The 23172-nt window shown below is 38.5% G+C and overlaps 1 protein-coding gene across 2 annotated transcripts in view; it reads left to right on the forward strand.

Annotated features, from left to right (window-relative positions):
- The window catches only part of cdh11 (cadherin 11, type 2, OB-cadherin (osteoblast)), a 144094-nt gene that overhangs the window by 53383 nt on the left and 67539 nt on the right, over positions 1 to 23172 (forward strand). For both annotated transcript variants that reach the window (XM_041790321.1, XM_041790322.1), the window contains exon 2: positions 10816 to 10877. The gene's annotated coding sequence lies outside the window, so the exon portion shown is untranslated. The remainder of the gene's footprint in view (positions 1 to 10815; positions 10878 to 23172) is intronic.

Consider the following 23172-nt stretch of genomic DNA (forward strand, 5'->3'; position numbering starts at 1 on the left):
AATTGTTGGGCTTCAAAGGCCTTGTAAGAGTTAATTGGTGATGTCACAGATACTAAATCCTTTTTAAAATAGTGTTACCTAAAGGCTCACTCAAATAAATAATGATAAATGCCAAAGTCAGTCTGAAGTCTTTGAATTGTCCATGACAGAAATTTTTGGATGTAATTTTCGACTGAATTTCAATTTGACGTAAGGCAAGTACTTTAAATTCAGGCTGATATATCCCATAGTCCTTTAAGACCCCCGTTAGCATTACTCTACCCAAAGACAGCTTTGGCTTGGATGAAATATATATATATCCTTGTAAATATTCCAGTGACGCAGAACAGAGTGCTTGAATTATTTCATGTACCAGAGAGAGATGGGTAGATGGATACAAGTTTGAAAATTGGTAAGTCCATGTCCATGTCAGTGTAGTATATATAGAAACTACAAACTTCAGTTTCCAAAGTAAGACAGAAACTTATAGCTACTCTAGATGGAAAGAAAAATATCACACTGACTTCTGTCTTTCAGGCTTATCTAACAACATAGAGCTATTTCAGAGCATCTGACGGAGAAGTAGGCTTATATTTTCAGATGAGGAAGTGGAAAAATACACTGCTGTCTAGAGCAAGTGTTGTAGGAGTGTAGCACTATTGTGGGAGCAGGACGTCTGAGCTGAGGGAGATAAAAATATAGGCCTATAGTTACCAGCCAATCCCCCTGTAAAGTAACTGCCCGCCACCTGCATCTCCCGTGTAGCATTTTTATTTTAGACTCAGCAATGAGTCAGAAACGAGGTGAGAGGAGGAGGAGGAGGAGAGTTAGAGGAGGGTGGTTGCCTGAAGATAAAAAAGTATGAAAGAAACTGTGTAACAAAAAGAAGTTCAAGGAGTGGGGATGAAAAAAAGTCACAAAGTTGAGTACATTAAGTGATTATTTTACATGATGTTGTTAAATCATGACAGGTTTGCACCTACTGGAGTTTCTTCCATGATGACATGGATATCATGTGTGTGGAAATTGTGTATGTATGCATGCTAGACTAGTATATGGTAACACTTCAGTAGCCTGTACGCACTCCTACAATGAAATGTGCTTGTCTATGTGCCCATGCACCTGTGAATGCATCCTGGCGCATGGATAATACCCACACAGCTGGGATCCACCAGTCCCTGCCAGCCAATATGTGTGTGCTTGTGTTTGTTTGTGTGTGTGCAGCTACCAGCTGCGCCCACTGTGCTGATCCTCAAAGCCGCTATCATACTCTGTTTGCATCATTTCACCGCATCGAGAGCATCCAACTCATGAACACATGCTCACAGTTACAAGCTCAGATTCAGTATCACTTTCATGCACATTATCACTTCCTCACATAGATGCTCATTTGCTGACATAAGATATTATAATTACACACCATGGGTGTTTTAAGCTCTGTGCTATCTAACATACTATTTGTATTTCTGCAGAACATAGTGCAGTCAATCCACATCTGTAAAATGAGCTGTTTAAGGAAAAAAAGACTGCACCATTTTTTAAATGTATGGTGAATCATATCGTGTTAGTAGTTTGTGCTGGATAGCAAAGTCCTTAGGGACAAGCACCTCCCAAAATATACCCATCTTGTTAAAGAGGAGCTCAGCAGAGGCCAAACTGCATCTTAAACTGCTGGTCAAGAACGACTACAGGGCCCTCGCAAGCCTCTCCATGTTAAGTTTATCTGTTCTACTGCTCTGCAACACCAGCAAGCTGTAGCTGTGCTAGGAGTAAGAAACGGTTTCAAACCTCTCCACTCCACACGAACTGTCAACGATTACAGTTTGCCCTCACAGATCAGTAAAAAAGAGAAAGTTTGGCTTTTCTCCAGTGTCTGTTGTTATATTGGCTGCTATCATGGAGTAAATCCCAGCATCTTGATTTAGAAACCAGATGAAACACCAGATTTTTAATCCGAGGGAGTGTAATGTGTTTGGATAGGGCTCAGCTAGAGGACTATAATCAGAATAATTATTCTGGTCTCACTCCAGCTTCGGGCCTTTTAGCTAATGACAGCCACAACATTAATGGCTGGATTTCAAGCTGTCTGTTTGCATGTGTTCATGAGATATGTGTGTATGCAAATATCATGCATGTTTGCATGATATGTTCAGTCAGTCTGCAGGGCTTTAACATTTGCACACTGGTCCAAAAATGTAAAAAGGCTGAGTTTCTGATTATTTTCTGCAATGATGGGTAGCTGAGCTTAGAAATTATGACTGTTTTATCCTCATATGACCTTCTTCTGGGCCTCTGGAGCCAATATTCTTTTATAACTACTTTGCTGAACAGCGGAGAACAGTACTCATGGAGAAACTTATCATAGAGTAATAGAAATATTGAATTGGAAGAGAGAGATATTCATTTTCTGCATTATAATATTTATTCAATCTGAACACTCAGTGCTATTTTTTTGACAGTAAAAGTTTGTTGGTGGTGGAAAAGATTTTAATACAGCAGAGAGATCAGTGCTTTTAGAGCATGGATTACAACTAGGAATGACAACTTAAGTTCTTGTGAATTGTTTAGTCATCAGTATTTTTATGTAAATGCATGTGTGATAAATGCAATATAAAAGTAAACTGACAATATCATTAATGCTCAGCTATCAGAACAGATTCTAACAGAGAGAAGATGGGTGTTTTTACTTGATGAAAACTTGTCTATAAAAGAGCACATTCAGCATGTTACTAAAAGTCTTGTTTCCCTTTTGTGGTCAAAAATAAGACTGGTTGAGTCTACTTTTTTACCTGTTCTTGATTTTGGTGATATTTTGCACATTAATACTTCTGCTCAGAGTCTGCATATGTTGGAAAGTGTGTATCATGGAGCTCTGAGATTTATCACAAACTGCGGATATCGGAATCACCATTGTTCTTTATATTCTAAAGTCAGTTGGACTTCTTTAAGTACACGCCGTTTTGGAAATTGGTACGTGTTCATTTACAAAGCCATTCTCTGACAAAATCTTGATTATCTCTCCTCTTTTTTTAATCTTGAAAGATGGATTACACAACCTGAGATCATTGAACTTTGTGCAGTTTGTTGTTCCCAGAGTCCGAACTGAATTGGGAACGAAGGCTTTTAGGTTCTCAGCACCTTTTCCTTGAAACAATCTGCAGACTGGATTTAAACTGCAAAACTTGGTGTCTCTGAATGTTTTTAAATCTGCTGTGAGAACCTTTGAATCCAAACTTTCTGAATGTCACTGTATTAATTGATGACTTATAATTGTTTTCTATCACTTCATGTGAACTGTATGAGTCTGACTGTATTGTTTGATGACACCAAGTATGATCAGATTGTGCATGAAAGATATCAAAGCTTGAGATGCAACAGTTGTTAAAATCAGAGCATAATTATGATTGCAGATAACCATGCTGTTGTTTTTGCATTCTCTTTATATGGTGTAAGTCTCCCAAAGTACTGACATCTTTTTTCATGTTTGACCACTGAAACAGATTAGTGTCTGTCCAAAATTAAACCTCTCCTCTGAACTAGCAGTTAGGTGTGCCAGATGGCGACTCAACAAATACACAGGCTACTGACATCAGTTCATGCCACATTATGTGCAGATGGGCTGGTTTCATCACCAGAGGTCACCACTTAATTATTTGGCACATGTAAAAAACAAAAGCAACTGATAAAACACCATCTTCCAGGAGTCTACACTTTATGGACAGAAGTATTATGCTGCCTGATCATTACACCAGCAGGAACTGTGCTGACATTGTATTCAAACTTACTTAAATTATAGAGGTGCCCCCCTTGTGCAGCTATAGCAGCCTTCACTCTTCTTGGAAGGCTTTCTGTAAGATGTTGGAGTGTTTCTGTGGGAATTTGTGCCCATTCATTCTGTGGAGTATTTATGAGGTCAGGTACTGATGTTAGATTAAAATGCCTGTTTTGCAGTCTCCATTCCAGTTCATGCCAAAGGTGCTCAATAGGGTTGTGGTCAGGGCTCTGTGAGGTTCTCCCACACTAAACTCATCAAACCATGTCTTTAGAGTCCTTTCTTTGTGCACTGGGGTACAGCCATGTTGGAATAGAAAAGGGCCTTCCTCAAACTGTTGCTACAAAGTTGGAAGCATAGCATTGTCCAAGATGTCTTTGTATGCTGAAGCATCTTTACTGAGATAAGGGGTCTTGCCCAAACTCTGAAAAACAGCACCATACCAGTATCCCTTCTCCACCAAACATCTGACTGCCAAACAGAGGAGTGTGTACGTTGTCACTCGTTAGAATATGTTTACACTGCTCCACAGTCCAGAGTCAGTGTGCTTTACACCACTCCATCTGACGCTTGGCACTGGACTAGATATGTGAGGCTAATATGCAACTGCTGGGCCACTGAGCTCTTAAGAATGTCACATTTTGTATTACAAATGTTTGCAAATGGAGACTGTATGACTAGGTGCTTGATTTTATACACCTGTGGAAAAAGTTATTGTGACATCAATGGCAACAGGAAAAAGATGGTTAGTCCACTACACACCAAAATTGTAATATAAATGCTTTAGGTTTACTTTTTGGAAAAGAAAGCTTCACAAGCTAATGTTACCGCATTTACCAGAAATTCAAAGAAAGAGCATATTACTGGGTTATATATCCATGCACTTTAATATTAAGATGATCAATACTAATTCCAAACACAAACTCTAATACTGACAGCCATCTCTTGTTTGCTGTGATGACACAGTCCGAAGCATTGATCTAACCTCTTAGAGAAGCCCAAACAACACTCTGTTAATCTTCAGCCATACATCATATCACCTTCCAAGTGTATTTTTTATTGTGATATTTCTTATTTGCAGAAAAACATTTGAGTCGTAGGTTCTCATTGTGTTTATAGTGTGGAAAATCATTCTCCAGATATATGAATGCAATTCATCAAAATAAGTCAATAGAAAATATTATCACTTTCAAGAGGCCTATGTGCATGCAGTGAAACACGCAACAGAGTCATTGGCTGTGGACGACCAATCAATAGGCTTCTATTCATGCATCACACATTTCACACAAAAACCAATTCAAACAGTGCTTTATAGTATTGACAGTATTGTCTCGGGGTCCCTTGCAATACCACAACACAGTGAAATCCATTTTCCCCTCACCTAACGAGCTGTCATTTTCTGGTTGGAATGAGCTCAATCGTCTCGGCGTACAAATCAGGCACATTTAGCCGCAGAATGATAATAACGATAGCACAATAGTGATTGGTATAATTCTACAACAGCATTGCTCATATCACACAATGATGATTAGTGCAGCAGCTTCAGAGAGCATCTCTCATTTTAAAAGCATCTGTGGTGTGGTGATGGATGGAGCAGTATGCTGTTGCCGTTGTGGACATGTGCTGAGTCAGCACATGTTGCCACGGATATTCTGATAAAATCCTTTTTTTTTTTTTTCTTTAACAAGGTGAGAGGGTTCACTGTTCTCTGCATACAAATCAGGCCGATCTGCTACATGACAATAATGATAACATGATGATGATTAGTGTTATACTGGAGGGATATTACCAGCTCTGAATAGTAATGATCTCTTATAGGGCTCTGCTGCTGATGAAGGTGTGCATGGCCTTGACAGATGTGCTGATGCCAAAGTTTCTATAGATTTGTCTGTAGTGCTACTGTTGTGACTTTCTTGTATTACACAAGTTAATTCATTCATCTTGTTAATTAAAATGAAAAACAGACACTACAGCTTTTCGAAACCCTTTAGGACTGGCAGGAGCATTAACTCTTCTGATGTGCAAAGATCTGTTGGAGCTTGTTTCAGCAACTTTCTGTTTCACTGACAAACATTATAAGTAATGGAAATAATAATGACTACCCATTGGTTTTTGGAATGCCTTGTCAAAGCCTTGAGTTTGGTATTTTGCTGTCACCATCTTTGGCCCCAGTGGATCCTGACCCCCACTTTGGGAACCACTGGATCAGTGGATAGCATCTTTGTAAAGTCATACCTCTGGCTAATTTATCCATTGGCTCATAAGAGGTTAGAGATTGAGTTTCAGGCAGAATGCCTTTCTTTAACATTAGCTAACCAGAGAAGTTTTTTTTTTTTTTTTTTTTTTTTTTTTTTTAAACCAGAAAAGAGCCCAGAGCTTGTAGCTGCTACTAGTTTTACAGATGAACCGGCAGATCAGAAACATAAAGTAACATTTAATAAAACTGGTAAGTTGTCATGACTTGGGAAATGTGCTAAAGATACTGAATTGTTCTCTTTATCCTGAGTGATGCATGGACTGATGCAATTGTGGAGCTAGCCTCATATGGCAATTGGGGTAACTGTAGGTTGTTTTTGTTGTTGTTGTTTTTGTTGTTGTTGTTGTTGTTGTTGTTGTTGTTTTTCCCCACCAAATTTTCTAGCCCTTCATACTGCTACAACTTCACTAAGTCAGTACAAAACACTTTAAAGCACTGAGATTGTCTTTGGTGAGAAAGTGGTAAAAAGACAAAACACAGATTCTACAATTAACCCTAAAATCTGGGCTGCCAGATCCTCAATACGGTATATTTAATTGCATAAAAAGAAAGACAAGAGTAGCACTTCAGTTTCTTTCCTTTGTGCAGACTATCATTACATTATCTAAAAATGTGAATAGGAAAAAATAAAATGTTATTAAAATTCTTGGAAGTCTTGCACCCTAAAAAGCTCCTTCCTCTAATCTTTAGTTTCTAGTAAAAAAAAAAAAAGCAGGGGGATTAATTATTGCAGAGAGTCAGTCCTTGGATCTCTGTGATCTCTCACTGTACTTTTAGAAAGACGTGGATAAAAGAAATATGGCCCAGAAGATAACAGCACTTTTGTGGCCTTTTGATATTTAGCCATTACAGCGTTATGAAATATCTCCCTCTCAGGATTTTTCCTCGTCTCTTCACTGATGTACCATCACACCCACATAATTACTAGATGGAAGGGAAGGTGTTCTTTCTGAAATCTTCTGTTGCTAAACTGCTTTCTTCTCTGTTTCTCTAACTGTTATTTACCCGCTGAAGGTTTGCACGAATCCCTTTTTTGCTTCTAGTAATGCCCTGTTTCCCAGTGACACCAGGGAGCTGCTCCGTAAAACCATTCAGCACCACCACCACGGACCCCAGCCCCTCCGCTGGGACAGGCCGGGGTTAAGTAGCTTGCTCGGGATCTTCTCACCGGTAGTTACAGATGCAGGAAAGAACATGTCCTGTTCATTTCACTGCCCAGATAACACCTCAGGTGATCTGGGAATGCCATGGAAACATAAAGGCCTCTATGACCAATTTCCTCCAAACCAATTGTGACCTGCTCTAATTTCCAATCCAATCCTTTTTTTCCGGGCTTTGACCCAGACCATTATGTAATAGAGACTCATTTAATGTTTAGATATATATGTGTATATCTGAAGATGGGTAAAGTGCCACTGAGCAGGTTTATCCCTACTACTACAGCTATTTAAAGACCCAAGGTTTGTGTGCCATGTCAGCAGGAACACTTTAGATGTCTTGATAAATGGAGACGAAAGAAGTGAAAGTCAGAACACCTTGGACTTTAATATTGAGGTTTCAATCACAAAAGCAGAGTGGCTGAGTTAGCTTTTCAACCTTTTTACGGTCACTCCTCAAATGTCACTGTGCAGTTGAAGCAGGGTTTTTCTCTTTTGCTGTTCCTGGATGACATTTCACAGGTGTGGTTTATATCCAGATTTGAAATAATGGCATAGTCCATGTCTTATTCTTTGATTTTTTTATTTATTTATTTTTTATGAAAGATTAAATATGACCAACAGTCTTCCATGAGATTTCATGGGAACATTGGAGCACACATGTGATGAATCTTTTTGATGATACATTTTGACTAGACTTGCACTTCTACACATCCAGGCCTGCCCACAAAATTGACTGGACCCCTGAAAAACCCAGTGAATGGGGGCACCCTTTTTCATCACTATTTCTGACCAAACACATTCAACCCATTTTTGCCACTCGAAGTAAATTTTTGCAACATTTAACCCTTTTCCCTTCTTTAGCCAACCATTTTGGCCCCTTTTTATACCAATTTTAACCCATTTTTGCCACCTTTTAACCACTTTTATTCATTTTTACAGGCTATTTTTTCCTCTTTTAGCAAATTTTTGTTCTCTTAACCCTATTTTGCCACTTTTAATAGCTTTTCACCATTTTTACCACCCATTTTGTCACTTCCTTTCATAACTCATTTTTGCTGCTTTTTCCCTTTTGCCTCTTTTAACCAAATTTTTGCAGGTCTTTCAACTAGGGATGGGACCGATCCGATCCAATATCGCTATCGGATCTGATATGGACATAATTAATAGGTCGGATATCTGACTGACGGCGCCGATCCAAGTGACCGATCCAAATCCATCCTACAGTTTGCGGTAGACCATGAACGCACCACAGTCTAACATGAGACAGTCTGTGTGTAGCTGAGCTAGTAAAAGTTGGGGATATTTCATGGTATAATTACCTAGTAGATTAAACATGAATCTATATTTAGAAGGGTCAAAACTATTCTAAAGATGAGAGAACACAAAGAAGAGTGGGTGTGACGTTAGCCTGATAACGGATGGCGCTAGCATCGAAAGCTAGCGCTGCCCACCTTTGTTCCTCTTTGCAGATTAATATCGTGCTTTGATATTTGGCCTCTTTTCACTTCGGGTGAGTAGTCCACATGCCATCCTCCGCCATCCTCATTGTTTATATCCGGTGAAGGGTCAGAGAGGAAGGCTGCAGCTATTAACTGAAGCCACAGCGGTCTCTAGTGGCGGGGGTTCATTGAAGAGCATTATAGACGGGGATTTTCTGCCACTCTTTCACCACTTTTTATTACAAACCTGCCAATTATTTAACCTTTGAAGTTTTTTAGTTCTTTCTACTTCGTTCTCTGGTATCCTGACATTTGTGCACATCATGGCTTATGAAGTCTGACATTACTTTCCTAAAGTACAGGGTGACCATCCACATTGTTTACATTACATATAAAAAAGGTAGTTCTGTTTAGGAAAAAGATTTGTATTTTAAAAATGCTATATTGTACTACATTAGAAATAGATAAACAATTCACTGCTTTGATACGACTGGTTATATTTCAGGTTAAATATAGAATATGGTTATCACAGATTAACTTTACAATGGACCATGATTTTGCTGACCTTCATGGGCCCCCCATTTGGCTGGGCCCCAGAAAACTTTCCTTTTAATCCCCCCTATGGGCGGCATTGACACAACTTATGTTTCCAGTGTCCTTCACCACAAAATTCTTCTTTTTAGTGTTGGGCAGCAGTCATGGGGAATTACTTCCAACACATAATCCCAAATTTGTCATTTGTGGACAGTCACTGTCACCTAATATTGTCTTCTCTGGGTTACTGTTTGTTTCCGTCCTAGCCCCCATGTTTATCTGCCACTTAAATTAAGACCCAGGTGGATTATTAAATTTGTTGTGATGAAGAGGGAGCAAAGCCTGAAGGTAAAGCTTTCAATTAACCAGTCAGTCTTTGTTTCAACCCTCACCTTTGGTCACAGGCTTTGGGTAATGACTGAAATTGAGATTGCTGATACAAGCAGTTGAAAATGAGATTCGTCTGGAAAGTGGCTGGGTTCAGCCTTAGAGATAGGGTGAGGAGCTCAGACATCCAGAGTAGAGCTGCTGCTCCTCCATCACAAAAGTTGGTATCATCTCTGTCTTCCAGGCACAAGGAGACCTAGAATTCAACGGATGGGGTTATATAGCCCACTTGGTTAGGGAAGGCCTTGGAATCCTTTAGAAATTATGCCAGGGAAAGGGATGTCTAGGTTGTTTTCTTAGCCTGCTGCCATTGCAACCCAGTATCAAATGAGTGGAAGAAGAAGATGGATGGATTGATGGATGGATGAACATTTATACCAAGATTTAGGCTATATCTGAAGCAAAAACTGACCTCACGCTTGCAATTTAAACAAAAAGGAAAATGAATGAAGAGTCACTTGATTTGCATTGACTATGTCAAAATCCATTGATTTTACACATTTGAATGCAGATATAGTAAGACAGTTTCCTACCTATCATAGATACATATGTTCTGTAAGACCTTAAAGTAATACAGTATGAACTGGGGTTTGCTTTTGTGCATCTGTGTTTCTTAAAACTTAAAAAAAAACACAAAAAATAAACTTAATGCGGACTGTACACTATGTGCCAGGGTGTAGCACATTGAATTTCAAAAGTGTACTGTCAATAAACGAAACAAAGCTTTCATCTGACTTGCCTCAGCCATGCATTACAACAGAACTTTATTGATATACAGTAAGTAATTGAAATGAAATAAATTCAGGGTGACAAAGAGAAAAATAAATAGGTTATTAAAGGACTAAACTCGCTCCAGAATCTGTAAACATCTTTAAAGTTGTAATTTTGTATCAAAGCTTCATGTGTAGCTTTAAATCTGAAAGCTTCATATGTATTTCAAGGTTGTGAGAGGTTTGCTTGTAGAGTTGCAGATGTTTAAATTTGCACACTGATCTTTTTTAAGTTTGCTCCTCTGCTCAGAAGGCTGATTTTAAAGCAACAAATCCCCTTTTATGTATTTGTGAGTTTGAATCTACTTTTAGTTCCTCCTTTCTTAGAGGTACTCTAACATAAATGTACCTCCTGCTCTCCTTTTACTCTCTCCCAAGCATACTTATCCCTACAACATAATGAGAAACACATCAAATAATTAACACATTAAATAACATCATGAAATATCTTTGAACCCCTTTTCTTCATAGTAAACATCCAATTAATCTATATTCCCTTTTCTCTTTTTTCATGCAGATCTGTGTCAACGTGCAGAGGAGAAAACTATCAAAACATCCAAGACCAGTAATGAGCTAAAAGTAAGTTGCGCCTTTTATTTCTCTTCTCTGTACATGTGGAATCAAAAGATCTGTAAACTGGAGTTTACAGTCCCACCTTTACTGCCTGTTAAGTATTCTGTTGAACCGCCTCCTTCTCTTTTAGAGATATCGAGAGCTACAGAGGGACTGGTGAAAGCTCTCTAAGAGCTTTATTTCCAACTCTTTCTTTCATACTTTAATTATATCATCATATTAATTTGTGTTGTTTCCTTCTCTTTCTGTCTTTGTAAAGCCATTCTGCTGTTTTTTACTTCATCTCTCGCAGTAATGATCTCTGTCCTTCACGGTTAATAGAAAATTATTCTCAATTGTTTCACTTGTTTCTGCCTACAGCAGCTTGTTAAAGAAGACTTGTAAAATTGCATATTAAATATGATCTCATGCCTGAAAATGTAGCTTACAATGCATTTGCCCTCTGGGCACATGTTCCCAAAGTCACCGTATCGTGCACCTCACATCTCCCATACTAAGCAATTTTTTTCCCCTTTCGCCTGGAAAAAGTTGAATAGATTAAAGGCAGATCTAATCGATCCTGAGTGTGCTTATCAGTGTCTGGCAGGCTGACGAGCCGATTTCAAAAAAGCACATTCTAATCCTTCAACTGCAGGCTGGAAACTGGAAAAAGACAAATAGGTGGAAAGTAGTGTGACAGAATGTTTTGATCCTTCAGAAAGAAAGGCTGCTGGATGTAACACTGGAAAACAAAACAGAGGGTAGGAGCAGATATGCTCAAGCATTACATTTACAGACTATTAATATCACGAAGGGCCTGAATATCAAAGTTTTTTAATATATTAGTTGGGTGAGCTTGATATACAGTATATCAGACCCTTATACATTTTTTTTATGTTACTGTAACATGTTTTAAAGAGGCTGTTTTATATGGATATAGATATGATGCGCCTTGAGATTTTGGCTTGATCTGAAGTGTGCCATGGGCAACAAAAGGTTGAAAACCACTGCTCTAGGTTGTTCTTAGTGGAAGCAACAGATATTGCATCTCACACAGGGACAATATAAAGCCCTATTTGCACGGGATTGGCATTAGTTAGAGACCTCCTGTCATTTGTAATAATCACGCAGGACGTCTGTGTTTTTAACCCTGTCTTTAATTTGCAAAGTAAAAATTGAAGGACAAATGATCTACCACATTTCAGCACACACAGAGGATCACAGGTAAAACTAATCTTGTGTGAATTGGCATCAATGTAATTAAGGGTGGTATTTGTGTTTTCTAAAGGTCCACATGGCTATTACTGATAAAAAGTAATAATGGAGGCTGCATAAGTTACTGTCAACAACTAGTGTTTTGCTTTCACTTCATTCTAGCTTTATTCACCCAAATGTACCACACCACACTGATGTCAGGGGGTAAATCACAAATTATCATAGGTCAACAGGTAATTCTAATCCCATGCTAATAGTACTTAATATACACTGTGGCATCTCCCTGAACAGAACCAGTAAGCTCCTTTGGTAGAGTTTGTCCAATAAGCCACAGGAAATAAAAGAAACAAGTCTAAAACTGATGGAAGTTACTTGAAAGCAGACCTTTGATGAATGTCATTTTCATTTGAATCCTGTCAGTGTAGAGAACAAAGGTCAACCACAATCCTTAAGTCATTTATAAGGTGCTAATCTTTATGTTTCAGTGTCCCCTGATGTAGTATCTAAAATATCTATAGGTCTTTTACCTCTTTATTCATCCTAGTCTTTGTGGAGACAAGAACTGTGGTAAAAGAAAAGAACAGCCAGATTTACAGACAGTAAATGTGTTAAAGTATTCATTATTTGATGCTTTAACATTGTCCTTTTATATAAAAAAAAAATCAGCAAAAAATAAATGAAGATTTAAGCTCTTTATCCATCCATTTATGTCTTAGATTATGCTCTATAGTCCCTATGAAAATTGTCCCCATTGACATCTATTGATTCTCCTACTAACTTATGATTCTTGGTTTCAAAGGGCTTTAACCACGCTGAGTGCCGATTGGATATTTAACCTTTTGACCCTCAAGCTGGGATTTGAGCACATATCCCATAATAGGCGGCATTCATCCAAATGACCTCTCCTGTCACCGCGACAACTCAGCAGCAGGCAAACTGACAAAGAGATCCTCTTTATGTGTGTGTGTGTGTGTGTGTGTGTATGCTACTGTGTGTGTGAGTCTTAGTAGAAAAAAACAGATAGTAAAGGAACAAAAAAGCTTATCTTCCCAGTCTCAGGTCACATCACCCTCTCTTCTTCTCTGTGTCCGTTCGTCATTTACCTTACCTATCATTTTCAGAGCAGTGTCTTCTCTTCCGTCCGGGGATTGTGTGTTTGTTTGTGTGAATGCATGTAGCAGCTGTAGCTTGGCCTTATATCTCAGTTGTGTAAACCTATATTGAGGTGTTGGAAAATTAAACTGGTGTGAATTGTCTGAGGCTTGCAGCAAATCTTTTGAATCCCCATTAGGCCTCATTTTAAAATGACCTATTGGAAATGGATTTTGTCTTCATATCTTGTGTCATTATTGGTAAAAGTTCTAGATAGGGTGGATTTTTAATTACTTATTATTTTGATCACATTGAGACAAGGGTTTTAGCATAAATCTGAACATTTCTGGATGTGCCTGAGTTGACTGACAGGAAGATGTTGCAGCTGTTTGCCAGGAAGTCAACAACCTGCCTCTTCTCCACCTCACTGTCTGGTTCTATGATGGCTGAAAGTTAGTTTGAAATACCCTTTCTTGAATAGGAACTGCCATTATTGGGCTTCAAAACTCTACTGGAGAAACACATGGGTGGCATCAATGCAACTATGTCTATATTTAAAATAATGCATGGTTTACTCCCACAGAAACCAGAGAGAATATAAGAAGAAGCATTTCCTATCTGACTTGGCTTGGATTTTAATGCTACATGTTGATCCAAATTTCTAAATTATGTTGGATTTCAGCTCTAAGAAACCACATCCACGAATTTTCCCTTAGCCAACGTTTTGAAGCTTTGTTTTGTCTGCAGTGCTGCAATATTTACCTCCACAATCCTGGGAACTAAACGTACAGATCCAGTAAGATGCAGTCTTTCTCACACAAGGAGCACTATTGCTGCAAGAGCTCTGCCTCTGCCCTGTTTGCATGCAGATCATGTTTGTAGCACATTAATTTTACTTGCCTGCTGATTTCTCCTGCATTAACTACAGTGTAATGCTTACAGCAGCATCATCATAGATTAAGCATAGCTGCAGTGTAACTTTCAAAAATAAGGTAGTGAAGCTTGAATTGCCCTGAAACAACAGTGTGCTTCGGCCAAAAAATTTTATGAAACGACATCAAACTTAAAAAAAGAAAAAACATGTTTTCTGATCTACTAATGATCTGATCTGCTGTGAACGGGAGCCTCAAAATGTGGGTCAATCAGGTCACTATAGCTCCTTTCATCAGTAGTGCCTTAGGTTTTGTTTATGATTGTGTTCGTTCCAAGTTTGGAGCACAATGGGATCTGGCTGTGAAATATCATTTGAGGGTGAGAAAATCAGGGTTGTATCATGCAGGAAGATGCCAGTAACATCTTTCAAAGGAGAAAGAGCTATTTGTTAGACATCTCTGATATAATTTTATTCCTTAGGTAGTGTCTTTGTTTTATAAAATGTCTTTGAATGGAAACTTCATGGATTATCATTTTTAAAAATGTGTACAGTATGAGCTCTCTTCACTGTCACACTGACAGTTAAATATCATGGATTCACCACCTTCCATGTGTGATTGATGGCCATTCTAGTGATGGGTTGTTCATGAACGAGTCAGTTCAAAGGGCCGACTCTTTTACGTAAACAATTAGATCCTGAACCTGTTCAGGAACTGTTTCGTATCATTATTACCATTGCTATTATTATTATAGGGATTGACTTTTCTCCACACTACTCCATCACAGGCAAACCATGCATCAAAGAATCATGCTTGATGGTGTAACATCAATGTTTCATATCAGGTGCATCGGCCTATAGCCAGAATAGATTTCATCTAACCTACAAGGAGTTTTGGTGGGACAGTGTATTTTCAAAAATAAACACATGATATTTTCACAGTTGGATTAAAATATCTGCAAAAATATCAAACATGTGTCTTGACATCACCAAATTTGGCAGGTCAAATAAAGCCAGGCTGTAACCAAAGTGAAGAGCCTTTTTGGAGCCAAAAGAGTCGGTTGTTCTTGCTGAGCTGATCAAAATGATCTGGTGTTCTATTGATTTCTGCAAAAATCTGCTACTTTGCCTGTGTTTCTAAGCAGAAAGTCAGAACTCTTAACAGTATTATGAATTCTTTATTATTAATGTTGTTATCACAGGGCTAAGTGTTTAACAAGAGTAAGGTGAGCATATTTTGGAGCCAAGTCTCCAAAACTCCATTTACTTAATCTTATTCAATACCTCAAGGGTTAGCTTATCTTGATGGACCAATTGCGTCCATCAAATAATGTCCCCACTGCAAAATCTACTCAAATTACACCACTACTCACCTCACTGGCATAGTAATACTGGAATCTAAATCTTAGTAGTATCTAAGGGCTAGCATTTTTTGACAAGACAGCAGAAATCAATAGAACATTGGATCACTACAAAGAGCTTAAATTCCCATCACTAGTTCTTGCATCTCTAACTGATGATACCTCCAAGTATCTGGCGTAAAAGTGTGCATTTTTCCAGGTTATAAAAACCTGAAACTGCAGTAAATACCATACTGTGGACTTGTTCCTGATGTATTATAATACCAGGAGATTTTGATACTGTAAATCTCTACCTGATATCGACTGATAAATGACACATATTTCATAACAAACTGACTAACCTGACTGTATTTCATATTAGGCTGATAAATATCTGACTTGCCATAGCTTGTTGGCTAGTTAGCAGTAAGCAAGTGCACTGTCATACCGTCTCTCCATTACAAAAATTAAACATTTTCATATTTGTGACACAGTCCAGATAAAAATATTAGGGATGAGAGGAGTTTTGTTGGCATGTTAAATGCCACAGAGGTAATGAATAAACTTCTGGCCGGTTCTTTTTTGTAACCATCAAGGCTGGACTGGAAGGAAAATTTGGCCCTGGCCTTTTGACTTGGACCGGCCCTTCACAACAGATGAGTTATGATGTGTTCACCATTTATTTGACCCCCTTAATATGTAGGGAAAGAAAAAAAGTTCTGCCAGACTTTTACATAGCTCAGAGGTAAGTGGCATAGACACATCTAATGGTGTGTTTGACCTCTGTTCTGACATATGGTCAGAGGTGAGTATTGTGGACATGCATCTGTGGATTGCAGAGTCTTTACAACATGTGCAGAATCTTAATAAAAAGATAAGTCATATTAGCCCCAAAGTGCGTTGGCCCACTGGGAAAATGTTCTGTATGACCAGATTGCCAGTCCAGCCCTGGTAACCATACAAAGTAGACATGAAAAGTAAAGCTCCTGTGAGAGACTTTCAGTCTGCTGTGTCTTTCCTGGTCTTGTCTTGTGCAAGTGTTTTCTAATAAAATCTCATTCTGCTTTATTTCAACCAAGTAATCACTCACAGCCCACGCTGCATTCAGCTGACAGGCATCTGATTTTAATTGTTGTCTCCCAGCTCTCACAGCCAGTCACAGCCCATTCTCTCAACAAGGTGGTCCCTTAAAATATGACGTTGTTCTCAGTAATCCCTGCTTCATCAATGCAGATAAAACCATGCTGCTACTGGCAAAGCTTCACCCCAGCTTCCTCCTTCCTAGCCTAAAGCTTTTCCTGCCCCCTCATATTGACTTTCTAGATTGCTGCTAAACTAAATGTCATTATATTTGACATGCACTGTCATAAATGTATCTATCTACAGGGGGTTCCTAGCAATGACACTTGACTAACCCAGGGAGCATCTTTGAGCAGAGTTTCAGCACCATGTAGAATTGTACAACCATTTTGCAATAAATGGCTAAATGTATGATGAGATTGTTTCTGACTAAAATGTAAATAAAGACTGTCATCAGACACTTACCCGGCAACAGTGGTTTCAAGCATTGAAAATTGCATAACAGAAATTATGCAAGTTATCTATTATGGTCTTGCTTGACTTTTGATGTCATCAAAATGCATTAGTATTAGAATCAGTATGTTTCATAACCAGCTAAAAATCCCTAACAGAAAAATGTTTAACAGAAAATGAAGGTCTTAGATGCAGAGGTAAAGGTTAAAAAGTGCATTTAGTTCAGCTGTCCCATGTATGTATATAAAGTAAAGATGGTTCAACACAATGCGTATGTTACCCATCTTGAAGAGTTAAAAGCAAAGCAGTAAAATGTTGCTAAATCTTGTTAGCTATCAGGGTCACCCATCTTTAAAAAAAGTGACACTGATGGGCATCTGGGAGGGCAGATAAGCAGCAGGAATTAGAGAAGATTCCCTTTCCAGGGATTTACACACATACACCCACTCGCACACACAGAGTGAGTTTTAATGCCCTCCACCAGTATTGATTACCCAGCAGCCTGACTGATAGAGGGCTTGATATAGAAAAACACACGTCAATAAAATAGCAAGGAAAACCTGGGGAGAGTTTTAAAGACGCTGCCCTTTCCCACCCACCCGCCTGCCTGTTCGCGCACACAAATACAAACAGCTGCCGTGTGGTTAAATTATGCCAGAGGAGCTGCAAAAAGTGACAGTTCGGGATGCAAGGAAGGAGTCTAACTTCAGCTCTCTCACGGTATATTCTTCTCAAGGCTTATTGTGCATGTTTGCAATTGAAAATCAGGCTGAACAAAGCTAAAATAAACTACATTTTCTCCTCACTACAATCTGATTTTGTGTACTGCATTACATAATCACACATTTTCCTTGTTTTTAACATTCATTTATTATATGGTACAGTCTGAATGGGATATCTGAGTTTGTGTTATATTACACGTGTAGTCGTGGAAGTCATGTGGCTAGAGTGAAACTGGCAGTGGGTGTGATTAATCAGCTTATTACCTGTTGAATGCATGGCCACTTAAGAATGACAAAAAGGCTGATTCTAAGCTTCAGACAGGCTGTTAGCTGCTGGTGGTGAAGGAGATGGCAGATGGACGGATGAATCATAAGAAAAAAATGGAAAGAAGCAGCATATCAGGCTTCTTTTTGAATCATCAATCCTTTAATGGAACCTTCAGGGATAAAAATGAGCACCTTCTTTCACTCGCTCATGCTGCCGTCTTTCCTCTTGGATCATTCGGAGGGAACAGAAACACACTCACGACAAATGCTGTTTGGATGCTGACTGAAGCTTTCAAAGCTTTCACCACTTCTTTGGATGTCTGTTGTAGTATTTGCAGTGTTGTGGTTTAAGCTTTTACGACTCTTGCACTCAGCCTTTTGCCGCTCTGAGTAAGAGCATCAGCTTAATGCCTAAAAATGAGTGTGAAGTAGATTACATCAGAAGTTTAGAAGACGGACTCGTTGGGCTTTCAGCTGCACACAAAATCCAAAGTGAGAGGCTTTTTATATTTTTCTCTCTCTCTTTTAGTGCCAAGGCACTATGTCAGTGAGCTTTGATAGAACTATTGTGTGGACTGACACTTACAGGATGGCATAATTGTAGTCTTGGTTCACAAAATATAGAGCAATTTAAAATCACCCCATGGACCTCAAGTAGCATTAAATTAAAACCTTAAATAGGATGGTGCTGGCATTTCTGAGTTGCTTAATGCCTTGGGCACAAAAAGGGATTGGTGAATACAAGTGGCACCTCTAACATTGAACTTTAATTCCCAAGAATCTCAAAATGCCATGTCAGAAACACTTAAATTTATCAAACAGGGGGTTTTTGAGGAGTTTCAAGTCGGCAATAAAAGGAAGATCAAGAGAATATAACCAAATATTTTCTACAAGGAGTAATTTTTACAGTAGAACTGTGTTATTTTTTCTGTGACTTGTCTTTCACACAAGTAACCCACGACAAATTATCCATGTTAGAAAAGCTCTCAGAACTCAAACTGTAACACTGACATGAGTAAAATATATGACCTTCAGAGTACAAGTCTTGTATATGTCACACTTCTGCAGCAGTCTCTTGCTCAGTTTGTTCATTGAATAGTACCTGCATCTAAATTCACATTAATGTGAAAAAAAAGATCAGGTATTAGCCTCTGAGGGAAACAAACAAGCTAAAGGGAGTGCTGCTCCATCAGTGTGAACACAGCACTGAGAACAACGAACCCAGAGGGAGTATCACTTAACTCTTTTTCAAATAAATCCAATAACCAACAACATGATAGATAATAACCTCATTAAATGTTGGTTAAATGCCTAAATTACACTGTTTTTACAATTGATACATGCATGAGAACATTTTTGCAACACAAATGGGAGTGGTCTGGCTGCAGACTGTGCATCTCTGATGGCCACTCACACAGACCAGTCATCTGAGACACAGTATATCTCAGAATGTAACTGTTATAATTTGCCAGTACAATGCATTCCAGTTCTACATTTGAATTCAACTTTATCCATAAACAAAGTCAACCAGCTACATTTATGAAATAACCACATCGTAAACATTGCAAGTAAGAAACATGTCATAATTAAAATAGAGAAAAAGGTCAGAGGTCTAACTCGGGGGTGAATTATGTATAGGCCTGATTTGGAAGTAGTCACAAGAACAGTGGCTCATCTTAGTTTTGTCAGCTTTAGCTAAGGCTAACATAGCTACACAAGCTACATAATTAATGTTACTACATATCCAACTTAGCTAAGTAAGCTTTAGCAAATGTAGCTTACACTAACATAGCTACATAGATAACATATCTATGTAGCTTACATAACTGCTTTGTGAGCATAGCTTTGTCTATGTTAACTATGTAGCTACATAATCTATTGCTTAGTTAGCTTTAGCAGCATGAGTTTTTGCAAAGGTAGCTATCACGTAGCTTTATTGTGAGCTTGGCTTTGGCTACATTAGCTACATAGTTACATTAACAATGAGGATGAGCTTTTTTACTATGAGCACACTGTTTACCTGGCTTTATTTAACACTTTGTGATCAGGTTTTGCATGTCAGGTTTTTGACTTTTGATATCCTAACCATTACCTTAACCCTCACCCTAGGCTTAGACGGAAATTTAATCTGATTGTCTCTTGAAAATTTTAGCATGTATTTCCGCTCTTAGATGTACCGCATCTCAGACGACCGGTCTGTGAGAGTGGCTGTAAGAGATGAATGTCTGCAGCAAGACTGTCTTGACACAAGTAGTGCTTGTCCACTATGTGGTTTGCAGGCTTGTACAACCAAACATCATCGCTACAACTTTAGCAACAACATGTTTTAAAGAAGCTGTTTTATATGGATGCAGATATGGTGCATACTGAGATTTTGGCTTGATCTTAGGTGTTCCTTGGGCAAAACAAGGTTGAAAACCACTGCCCTCCACCACTTGTTAGAGAGTAAGGTTAACGGGCGCATCACATGAATCACATACATCCTCACCACAAAATCCATCATTGTTGCTGTGTTTGACATCAGTTTTCAACCACCACCACATAATGACAACTCCTCAAACATAAGTCAAGTGAATACAGAGATGGTAAATGAGGTGCCTAAGTGTAGTAGAGTTGATCAAAGTTGAGTCAGGTCAGTTGAGTCCACAAAGTCAAAGTAAATAAGTAGAGAAACTCTGGTTCATGTGAACAACGTCATCAACTCACCCACTAGCTCATAGCTACAGTCATGGACGAAAGTATTGGCACCCCTGGAATTTTTCCAGAAAATACACCATTTCTCCCAGAAATTGTTGCAATTACAAATGTTTTTGGTATATACATGTTTATTTCATTTATGTGCATTGGAACAACACAAAAAATCCAAAGAAAAAAGACAAAATTGACATAATTTTACACTAACTCAAAAAATGGGCCGTACAAAATTGTTGGCACCCTCAACTTAATATTTGGCTGCACACCCTTGGGAAAAAATAACTGAAACCAATCTCTTCCTATAACCATCAACAAGCTTCTTACACCTCTCAACTGAAATTCTGGACCACTCTTCTTTTGCAAACTGCTCCAGATTTCTCAGATTTGAAGGGTGCCTTATTGCAACAGCAATTTTGATATCTCTCCATAGGTGTTCAATGGGATTTAGATCTGGACTCATTGCTGGCCACTTCAGAACTCTCCAGCGCTTTGTCTCCAATCATTTCTTGGTGCTTTTTCAGGTACGTTTGGTCATTGTCCTGCTGGAACACCCATGACCTCTGACGCAGACCCAGCTTTCTGACACTAGGACCTACATTGCAGCCCAAAATCTTTTGATAGTCTCCAGATTTCATGATTCCTTGCATACAGTCAAGGCACCCAGTGCCAGAGGCAGCAGAACAACCACAAAACATCTTTGAACCTCCACCATGTTTGACTGTAGGTACTGTGTTCTTGTCTTTGTAGGCCTCATTCTGTTTTCAGTAAACAGTAATAATAATAATAACTTTATTTATATAACACTTTTAAAAACAGTTGTTTACAAAGTGCTTTACAAACAGCAAGAGCAAAAACTCAGGGAAAAATAAACATCAGCAATCAGAGCAGAATAGGAGCTCTGGAAAATCAGACACGAAGGGAAGAACATAATGTGGACATATAAAAAGGAAAAATAACAAAAATGAAAATGACACAAGTAGAACTTGAATGAGAGTTACAGTAGAAGATTGTAAAACTAAAATATACTGGCGTCAGTGAAAAGCAATGATTCATATGATAATATTCTGAAAGATATGATAGGATGTGGGAGGAGGAGCAAGTTAAATACATATATTCAAACAAACAACCAAACAAATACATGAAGATAATGACGATAATGACGACATCACATCAGTGGGGATAAAACAAAGATAAGATTCAAGACAGAAATGTAGTAGAGATGAGAACAGCTAAGTAAAATTTAAGTAGGTAAACACGAGATAAAGAAGAAAATTAACATCAAAAGAGTATAAAATAATAAAAAGAATAAGAAGAGTAGTAGAATGACTTGCTTTTCCAAAAAGCTCTACCTTAGTCTCATCTGTCCACAAAATGTTCTCCCAGAAGGATTGAGGCTTATTCAGGTACATTTTTGCAAACTCCAGTCTGGCTTTTTTATGTCTCTTTGTCAGCAGTGGGGTTCTCCTCGGTCTCCTGCCATAGCGCTTCATCTCATTCAGATGACGACGTATGGTCCAAGCTGACACTTTTGCAACCTGAGTCTGCAGGACAGCCTGAATTTGTGTGGAAGTTGACTGAGGATGTTTATCCACCATTCCAACTATCCTGTTGCATTCTTTTGTCAATTTTTCTCTTCCATCCACGTCCAGGGTGATTAGCCACAGTGCCATGGGTTATAAACTTCTTGATTATATTACGCATAGTGGACAAAGGAATGTCAAGATCTCTGGAGATGGTCCTTTAACCTTGAGATTGTTCGTATTTTTCCACAATTTTGCTTCTTAAGTCCTCAGAAAATTCTGAGCTCTTCTCTCTCTTCTCCATGCTTGGTGTGACACACACAGGCACAGAACACAAAGGTTGAGTCAACTTTTATGCATCCAAACTGGCTTCAGGTGTGATTTCTAGATTGCCAGCACCTGTTACTGCCACAGGTGAGTTTAAATGAACATCACATGCTTGAAATAAAATGATTTACCCACAGTTTTAAAAGGGTGACAATAATTTTGTCTGGCCCATTTTTTGAGTTTGTGTAAAATTGTGTCAATTTTGGCTATTTTCTTCAGATTTTTTGTGTTGTTCCAATGCACATAAATGAAATAAACGTGTACACCAAAAACATTTGTAATTGCAACAATTTCTGGGAGAAATGGTGTATTTTCTGGAAAAATTCCAGGGGTGCCAATACTTTCGTCCATGACTGTAATTACCTCATTGTCTTTGCTTTTTCCAAATTATCATTGCAAGACTTTATACTTGGATAAAGTCAACATAAATCCTGGGTGAACAGATTCACCCGTTTGCATTAAAGCATGTAGTCTACTAAACAATGTTGGGAAGTTTTCAGGAGTGTATTCCAAGTTCCTGGGCCATAACATGATCAAAAATACCTGAAATCTGACATCTATACAAAGCCTTATTCAAGGCTCTCTGGAAGCTCTATTCCCCTTCAGCCTGTCATTTTTCACGTCAAAACCCCCCCTTGTTGTTTGCTGATAAAACAACCTGCACAGGTGAGAAAGTAATCATCAGAGCTGTGGGAACACTGACAGAGGGAATCAGGTGACAATGTTTAATTTGGAAGCTTA

The sequence above is a fragment of the Cheilinus undulatus genome, linkage group 6 (genome assembly GCF_018320785.1).
Source record: "Cheilinus undulatus linkage group 6, ASM1832078v1, whole genome shotgun sequence".
Taxonomy (NCBI): domain Eukaryota; kingdom Metazoa; phylum Chordata; class Actinopteri; order Labriformes; family Labridae; genus Cheilinus; species Cheilinus undulatus.